The 8,587-nt window shown below is 37.2% G+C and overlaps 1 long non-coding RNA gene across 1 annotated transcript; it reads left to right on the top strand.

Annotated features, from left to right (window-relative positions):
- Positions 1-1,918: 1,918 nt before the first annotated feature.
- On the top strand, positions 1,919-7,097 carry LOC116686862 (uncharacterized). Its single transcript, XR_004331386.1, has 3 exons — positions 1,919-2,003; positions 2,379-2,381; positions 7,085-7,097. It is a non-coding gene; the product is annotated as an uncharacterized LOC116686862 (long non-coding RNA).
- Positions 7,098-8,587: the final 1,490 nt, after the last annotated feature.

Below are 8,587 nucleotides of genomic sequence, written 5' to 3'. Positions count from 1 at the left end.
CGATAACCACCTTTCCCCCAAAGGACACCGGCATGTCAGGAATGGGTCTATTATTGTAATCAACGGCTTGAACCTGTTGGAAGGCACAAATGTTGTATCACCGAGAATGCACATTGCTTAGTTACACTGTGTTAGAATCACATTGAAGAAGTGAAGACAAATGCACTTACTTTTCCTTCCACACTGATCCTTTGTATAACATCTTGGGAGTGTCAGGAAAGACAACTTTCCAACAACGTATGAATCACTGTAGTCTTCTCTTGTGAGCGTGTAATACCTGTACAAGCGCTTCATGTTACAACGATGTGTTTGCATATTGTTTCAAACATGGCTAGTCATTTTGTCATTATAGGCCTACTATTCTTTTTAAACTATAAATACATAAATTGTATGACTTGCCTGTGCCCTCCTCTTCATGTTGCAGTGGAGTTTGCAGTACATCCGTAGCGCCTGTTGCGCATTTTTGTGAAAGTTGACATTGTGAGACAAAAGTGGAAACATCTCTTGTCCGTCTAGAAAGCACAATAGAATAAGTTTTAACTGTCAAATCTTATATCTAACTACTATCTCCAGAGGCGGCTTCCATTAGGCAAAGGTAGACAATTGCCTTGGGCCCCAACTACAGGGCCCCCTAAACCGCCTCATAAACTTGGTTATGATTTGTTGTCTTACTTTTTCACAATTAATGGTTACTGAAAGCAGCAAGAAGCCGGTGCTTGCGCTAGTAATGCTAACACGATGAAGAGGAGCTACCCACCGGCAGTCTCAGCCCAGGATGTTCTAGTGATGCTGGGTGGCTACATACAAGACAACCTTACAGATTTTTGAATGGAGAGGTTACGGTTCTATTTCGTATAGCTTCGCCTCTAAGGCCAACGCTATTGGGTTTATCCCTTCGCGCATGCGCCAGTCCGTGAAGATTTTCTTTCCCGCCCTTGCGTCCAGCACGGGCCTTACTACGTCCGCATTTACTGTATATATATCATAGAATCTGGAGTTACCAAGTAATTATCGAACTGCTGCTTTCACTGTCCATGATGATGGCAATGACGAAGATGGTGACACACATAATACTCAGAACTAGACCCCGTGAGTAGCTCACCCTATCCAGAGTTATGATTGAAGATATGCATCCAACTCTGGCCAATCAACTGTCATACGAGACCAACGTCTTTCTCAGATAATAAGGACTGAAAAGGGGGAGAACAAGGGTTGTGGATGGCCCCGTGCCTGTGTTTGCCTTAGGCCTCAAAATGACTAATCCGCCCCTGCTATCTCCATTGTATAAAAATGAACGTTTACGTTCCTCAGTTTGTACATTGAACTGACAAGACAGATGACGATATGTTTTTTTAATGTGCACAGTGTAATTAGTAGGAGGATATGTAAGGTCTATGCCCTTACTTCATTAGACTGTCACCATATTTACTGTACCTCTTTGTTTCCTCGAACAAGGCACCTGCATCTCAACGATTCCCAATGGCTGTTCAGGGTTGTATATAGGGGTCTAACATAAGATGCACTAAAAGGTCGCACACCTGATGTCAACACTACCTGGCACAGGCTGGCCCGTATGTATACCTAATAGATAAAGAAAAAAACATTGAAAATAACCCTTCCCTAATCTAGTTTTAGATTATTTAGAGTAATGTGCAAATGGCTTTACTTACGTTGCACATACTTCAGCCTTGATTTCTTCTGATTAATACTTATTTCATTAGCCGCATTTAATGTTACGCCAATTTAGGCAAACTGGAGACAAAGTAAAATTATTAGAACTTTGCTTTATTACACATGGATTGAAATAGATTTTTTTTTTTTTTTTTTAACTTACACGTATTTTTCCACCTTGAAGCTGTGTTGTATTTTATCCGACCCAATCGGACACAGTAACTTGGTAGGCTCCTTCACGGGCCTCAGAGTTCAGGCGTAAGAAAGCTGCAATATCTTACTATTGGATGTTTCATTCAGCCACTGTCCAATCCTGTTGCTGGTAGAATCCTGTTAAGTGAAGAAGAAACATGTGACAACAGGAAACTCGTGAATACAGGAAGAGGCATTTCTTCTATCTTCTTTACAATGGCAGATAAAACTTGGGCCATGTTTGGTGTAAAAAGTTGGACTTCTTGACTCTCAATGAAAAAAACAGCATGAAAACATGAAGCATCTTGAAATTACTCTCAATTAGATCCTGATGAATGTACTTGCAGGCTAATATCAGTGCCCAGTTACAGACATAGATCTGTAATAATGGGGCAAATGTACACATTGCTGCAAAAATATATATACACATATTGTCTTCCATCCTTCTTAAATCAATTTTTTATGTAGTTTGACAAATTCATCATATATTTTGGTCCACTTGTGGCTATTATTAGCTAGTCTTGGACGAGTTTATGCAGTGACAAAAAAGAATTTATAAAAAAAAAAACTTTTATACTGAAAAGTACCATCCATCCATTACTGATAAACGAACATCAAAGGCTGTTAATCACCAGAAATGCTTTGGAATATAGCTTGAGTTCTTTTCTTAAAGGAATTTGCTTTATAGATTTGTTTAGAATCAACTTTAAAAATGTAATTTGTAGTTTATTATACCCAATGGTGTGTTTAAGTGTATTAGTCTCACCTTAATTTCTATATATCGTACGTAAGAAAGAAAGAAAGAGTTGTTAAAGCACAAGCTGCTTTGCCTGCGCTCATCACACAGGAGTTAAAGATATAAACTCAGACTTCAGCTCTTGTATTATGATTTATATAAAAACAAACGGGTGACACCAAAACATGAAAAAACATTTAATGTTTTAAAACATTAAAACATTTTAAAAGGCTTTCCTGAAGAGTATGTTAACTTTTGGAAAAAAATACAGCTATAAGAAGCTATAGTGAAGATTCCACTGTTATTTTCAAATATAAGGATATGGTGTGACAAAAATGTTGCAAAATGAACACATGTGTTGAAATGGATGTTATCACTGGTCAACAACCTTCAAAGTAGCTTGGTAGTTTATCTAAAGGGCTCTGGTTCGTATTATTGACCACATATATACTCATATCTGTTAATTTCAAGGTAATTATCAAACCATTTCACTAATACTGTTTATAAATGAGACCTAAATAAAAAAGACTGTTCAAACACTCACCAGCTGATGGACAGGTTTAAACTTGTGTCAAGTGTGAGACTCTGAATTGCACTGAAGACACTGCAGAGAGATTACATGAAGCTTTACAGCTCTGACTCAGTTGTTAAACATCCTAAAGGTCAGTGATTGGTCTTCTGTTAGGAAGAGTACATCAAATTTGAAAAAAGATAGAAAAGTGAGAAAAATCAATTTTTAAAATATTTTCAATGTGTGACATACCGATTTCTATCATTTTGTGGCGTCATTTTAAATCCTGGGAATATCATATATAACATATGATATTATGGCAATACTGTTACGCAGTGCTGCATACACTGTAATTTGTACAGAGAAAACTGTCTATATATGGTACCATCTTGTGTACTATGTCATAGATGATTTATTTGCACAATAACACAAAGTCGCATAACCATGACAACCATAAGAAAGAAGCAAGTTGTGCGGTGAAGAAAAAATCCCCAAAAAACCCTATAGGGTTATGGAAGGAATCTCAACCTCATTAGTATTATGGCAAATACAAAGGTCAAGAAGTCTATATGAGTAACAAGCCCATACGTAGATTAAAAAAGCAAATATAAGGTAACAACATAAATCAGTAAAAACCATCAACCCAAATTACCTGTTTTGTCCTGGGAGGTAGATTGGTTATCTGTTTGGATGAATGTCATTGTTTATAGACTTTGATCTTAACTTTTCTGACTTCTCTAGAGTAGATGTGTCGCCTCCGTACCACCACCTCCAAGTTTGCCCCACTTCATCCTGCACTAAAGAGACCTGTGACAGAAATATATTTTATAGACACCAAGAAGTCATAATCCCATTAAAAATGATTTGATTTATGGAATATTTAACTCGATCTGTTCTATCTTGATTTCGTAAATCCTAAATCCCAATGCTTAACAACAGGAGTTTGTCAATTTACAAACTTATTTATTGTGGGCTTTCTTTTACAAATCTATATGTGGTTCTGTATGTTATGAAATCCTATCATGTTTTTCAACTCAGTTTCTTCTACACATTTTATAGAAATGTAACATGATCAAATTAGGAACCTTACTGACTTAAATTAATGCAGCATGACATTCTTTACTGCACATCCCTTCAAAGGGGTGTATTCTCTTCATGGACATCAGAGTGACTCTCATTTCAGAGTCTCGTTGGGCTGAGGAGACTCGCACATAATTTGGTCTCCTCCAGATTCAAGAACTGCAGGAATGGCTACCATGTACTGCCTACAGACCAGCCACATACAGTAGATATCTCACTGGATCTGACATGGAGACAACCCCAACCCAGAAGATTATGCAGTATAAAATCCTTACCCATGATCAATTCATTTAACACACAGGCATTATCTATTTTTAAGTGTAGAGGTAACTTACGGTCCTGACACCGCTTGGCCCACGCACATCCCAGCTCAAGAAGACCACATCTCTCCATGTCCACATCTGAATCCCGGACGACCCATGACTGATGAGATGATCTTGAGTCCGCATCTGTTTAATAGTCTCCTGATAAAGAATCCCACCCCACAAACACACTGTCCCCATCCCCTCTATTTGTTTTTAAAGTAACCTATTCATCATGATAGACTTCCTGCTATGGTGTGTTATGCTAACTACAATTTTTTTACAACTAATTAGGCAATGATCCCAGATAGTTTATTCAACTGTATAATGTAAATGATGAAAAGATGTTTTTTATACTGAATCATTTGTTGTACTTTATATAGTTTTAGAATATGCAAATAAATTAAAAAAAAAAAAAAGACGCATTGTGCTTCCCACCTGCACAAACACCAGCCTGGCCAGAGTTTTACCAACTAAAATGAAGACTTTTAAGACCTTTAAGACCGTTATGAACATATTTAAGAATTAAGACCTTTATCACAACATCAACTAACCCGAATTCTGTTTTTTTTCAAGCCAAGTATCGTAACACTTGAACTTCCCAAAGCTGAAGAATAAAATACATTTTATGTCTAGAAGTTGCATGTTGGTGTCATTTGTAGTCGTAGTAAACAACATATTTGGACTAGCGACAAAAACAACACCACGGAAAAAAAGAGCGATTAGAGGCATGTTGCATGCCGTAGTCAATAAGACCTGTTTAAAATGATTTACTTATTTACCTAAAAATAACCAAGACTTTTAAGGCTTAAATTTAGATTGTTTTCAGAGGGGGCCCCAGCAGCCATGTAGGAAGCAGATGTACGCAAGCTGGGATCCTGCTGGCTACGGTACGTGTCCACTGGCAAGCGTCACTTCCACAGTATGTGAGCAGCAAAGCATTCTGGTAGTGTCGCAGTTAATTCCAGTAAGCAGTGCATCAACTGAACGCTCTCATTTGCATAGTTGTTGTCCGGCTACTTTATGCAACATCAGGGCGTCCAACTCAACGCCTCTCGAAATCACAAAAAAATTTTTAAGTGGAACCATTGTTGATCTAAAATAAGGATAGATTCAGCATCTGCATAGCCTATTTTTTTTCCATAAACTATCATATAAAACATTTCTGTTTTGATAGTTTGAGCCGACCACCCCACATGAAGCGTTCTTCCAATCAGTGCCAAACATTTCCGTTTTCTGAGTGTGTGCCGTAATCTTGCTTGTCAGTGTCAGTAAATTAATTGATAGCTTGCTTACGCGCAACAATCATCCATGCTGGGAAGCAGGGTGATCCCTGCTGTCAAAAAAAAACACCACAGTGACTCTTTCCATAAAAAGTGCCCACAACACCTACTGTCTCGGCCACGGCCACTCTTGTCAACAAACTGGTGACATGAGACTGCGGATTACCATCCTTGTACAGATTATTATGGTGATAACGCAAGACCTGTTGCCTGAAACCCGACTTTTTATGTTTTAAAATTTAAAAAAATGGCCATATTTTGCACATTGCACCTTTAAGCATTTTGTCGGTGTGTTTGCTTCAGCTAACTTTTTTAAATCAGTTGAACAGTCAGTCTTACAGAGGTTAAGTCTGCAACATTGCCTTACCCAGCGTGGTGTGTTTCTTTTGTCATGCAAACAGCCTTAACGATTACTAGGGTCAAAGTAGATACATTTCCAGTAAATACACATTTGTGAACTGAAAAGTCAAACTGGCCATGGTTACAACACAGTAGAGAACAAAAGTGCTGATCGTTCAAACATGCCAAGCATGACACAATATTCAAGAAGATATTGAATCACAATCAACATTATTTATATAGCACTTTACAGCAACCAACAGTGTCCAAAGTGCTTTACATCAACCAAGAAATAACAACACAACATTCAATAAGGACAAGAACAAAAAAGACTTCTTAAAACCCTTGAGGGCTTGGATTCTTTAATTTTAAACTATACATCCCCAAACTAAAGAGCACCAGAGAGAAACCCTACACAAACAGAACAGCACTCAGATTGGTGAAGATTGTATTATCGTTGAATCACGACTAAACTATTTCCCTTGTAAAATGTATATGCAAAAAAGGCTTCTTTCCATGATTCTTCATGCTTTTCAAGCAAAACGGTGATGAGAGAATAAAAGCAGCTAGAGCTATACAGGATAGCAACAAGGTCAGTAAAACTGTCAGCGTTGGGCTTAACTTTTAACACTTTAAATGTATGTGCATAAATATATCTGTCATCTGTACATAAAATTGGAGTGATACATTATACGTAATATGGGCAGTGACAGTCATGAAAAAAACAATCAGCCATCACAAGAAGCACAACTGACAACCATGTAGGCCTTCAATAAAAAAGATGACCGTATGGCAATGGGAGCTCTATTTCTTTCTCTTCTCTTCTTGTGGGGGATAGAATCAACTATTAAAACCAACAGAGTGTCTTTTCAACACTCTCCCTCAGGACAAAGGGGGCGTCAGCTTCCTGGAACTGTGTTTTGTCAAGTTTTCAGCTTTTTTTTATAAACTATTAAAGAAGCCAGTTGAGTTACGATTCAGATTGAGATGACTTTATTATTCCCCCAAGGGCAATTCAGTTTTACAGCCAACCCATTAAGATTTAAAGTGCAAAAGTGCAATAAATCCAATGTCTATAATGTTAAAAAGAAATAATAACAAAATAAACACAAATTAAGTCCAGTCATATACTGAAACACCTGTGAACGTGTGATGGCTAGATTGTGAAAACTCTGGCTCAGTTTATTGAGTTGATAAGCCTTGTGCTTCACATAGGGATCTAAGTGCTTGAGAACTTAGATCCAAGATAACTTAAGTATTGAAAAGAATGCAACATTTTGAAACTCTTCCATTTGCTCATAGGCCTACAGCTGAACCCTAGTTTTGGATATTTGTTAGTTAGGTAGGTATTTTAATTTTAGGATTCAGAATTTCATTTAAACCAAAAGACACGTGTTGCAGCGCTGGAAAACGGCAAATGCATGTTTTTGAATTTTTGAGTTTTTTGTTAAATTGTTTGTGTTTTCCATGCCCAGATGTAAGCTATTGTCATCAGAAAAATGTTCAGCCAGAAATTTTAAACATGCCTCAAAGGCCTGATGGACGTTACAAAAAGACATTCTCATCAGTACAGCCTGTATTTTTATATTTGAATTGCTTTTAGACTCTCTACAGGCCTGTCGTTCTTGAAGACCCCATAAATGTCCTTTTTTTTGTCTCCTCAATGTTCTGCAACTGTAGCTTGCATTTTTGGTTACTTCATATATTGTGATTTGCATGGGTTGTCTTCACTTAAGTGACATTATGGAAGTTTATAATATTTCAACTGTGTGAACAGTGGAGAACTTTAGATGAACATCTCCTTAGAATTTAGCTTGTTTTAATTTTTTAATCTTAGACAATAGCACATGCTGTAACTTCTAAAACACGTATACAGCACAGTAGTACATCAGTAAAATATAAGGTTCAGAAGCTGCTAAGAGCTGACAGCAGAGTTAGAACAGAAGGGCATGCAGTTTAACTCTGATTAAAGAGAATTCCGGTCAATTCCAACACGTAGCTCTGTTGTTTGTTATTTGAGTGCTGTCTAGAGAGAAAAACGAAAACAATGTCTTAAGATTGCCTACCATGTGCAGAACATAACAATGTCTCTATTTTGTAATTGTTCATTATTGAAATAGGACATCTATTTTCAATGTCTCTATTTCTCTGTTTTCAAACAACCTTTATTTATTCCAACGTGATCTTTTGCTTATTGGATTTTTCATATTCCATAAAGCAGGGTTGGGCATTGTTTGGATTTGAACAATTCTGATTCCAGTGATCAACTGCAGTAATCAAGCTCTCTAAAAACAAACACCTAGCACGTCGCTAAGAGCAACTATGGCCAATATCAAACCTTCCGTTTTTAAGTAAAATAATTGAACAAAGCGTTTTTTTCAACAACTCAAACCATTTCTTGCACTAATCAACAGTTTTGGATACATTTCATCGGGTTCTGACCACAGGCGATCAAATTTTCAGTCTTAGTATT

The sequence above is a fragment of the Etheostoma spectabile genome, chromosome 3 (genome assembly GCF_008692095.1).
Source record: "Etheostoma spectabile isolate EspeVRDwgs_2016 chromosome 3, UIUC_Espe_1.0, whole genome shotgun sequence".
Taxonomy (NCBI): domain Eukaryota; kingdom Metazoa; phylum Chordata; class Actinopteri; order Perciformes; family Percidae; genus Etheostoma; species Etheostoma spectabile.
Note: the sequence above shows the minus strand (reverse complement) of the source record. Positions and strands in the feature narration are given on the sequence as shown.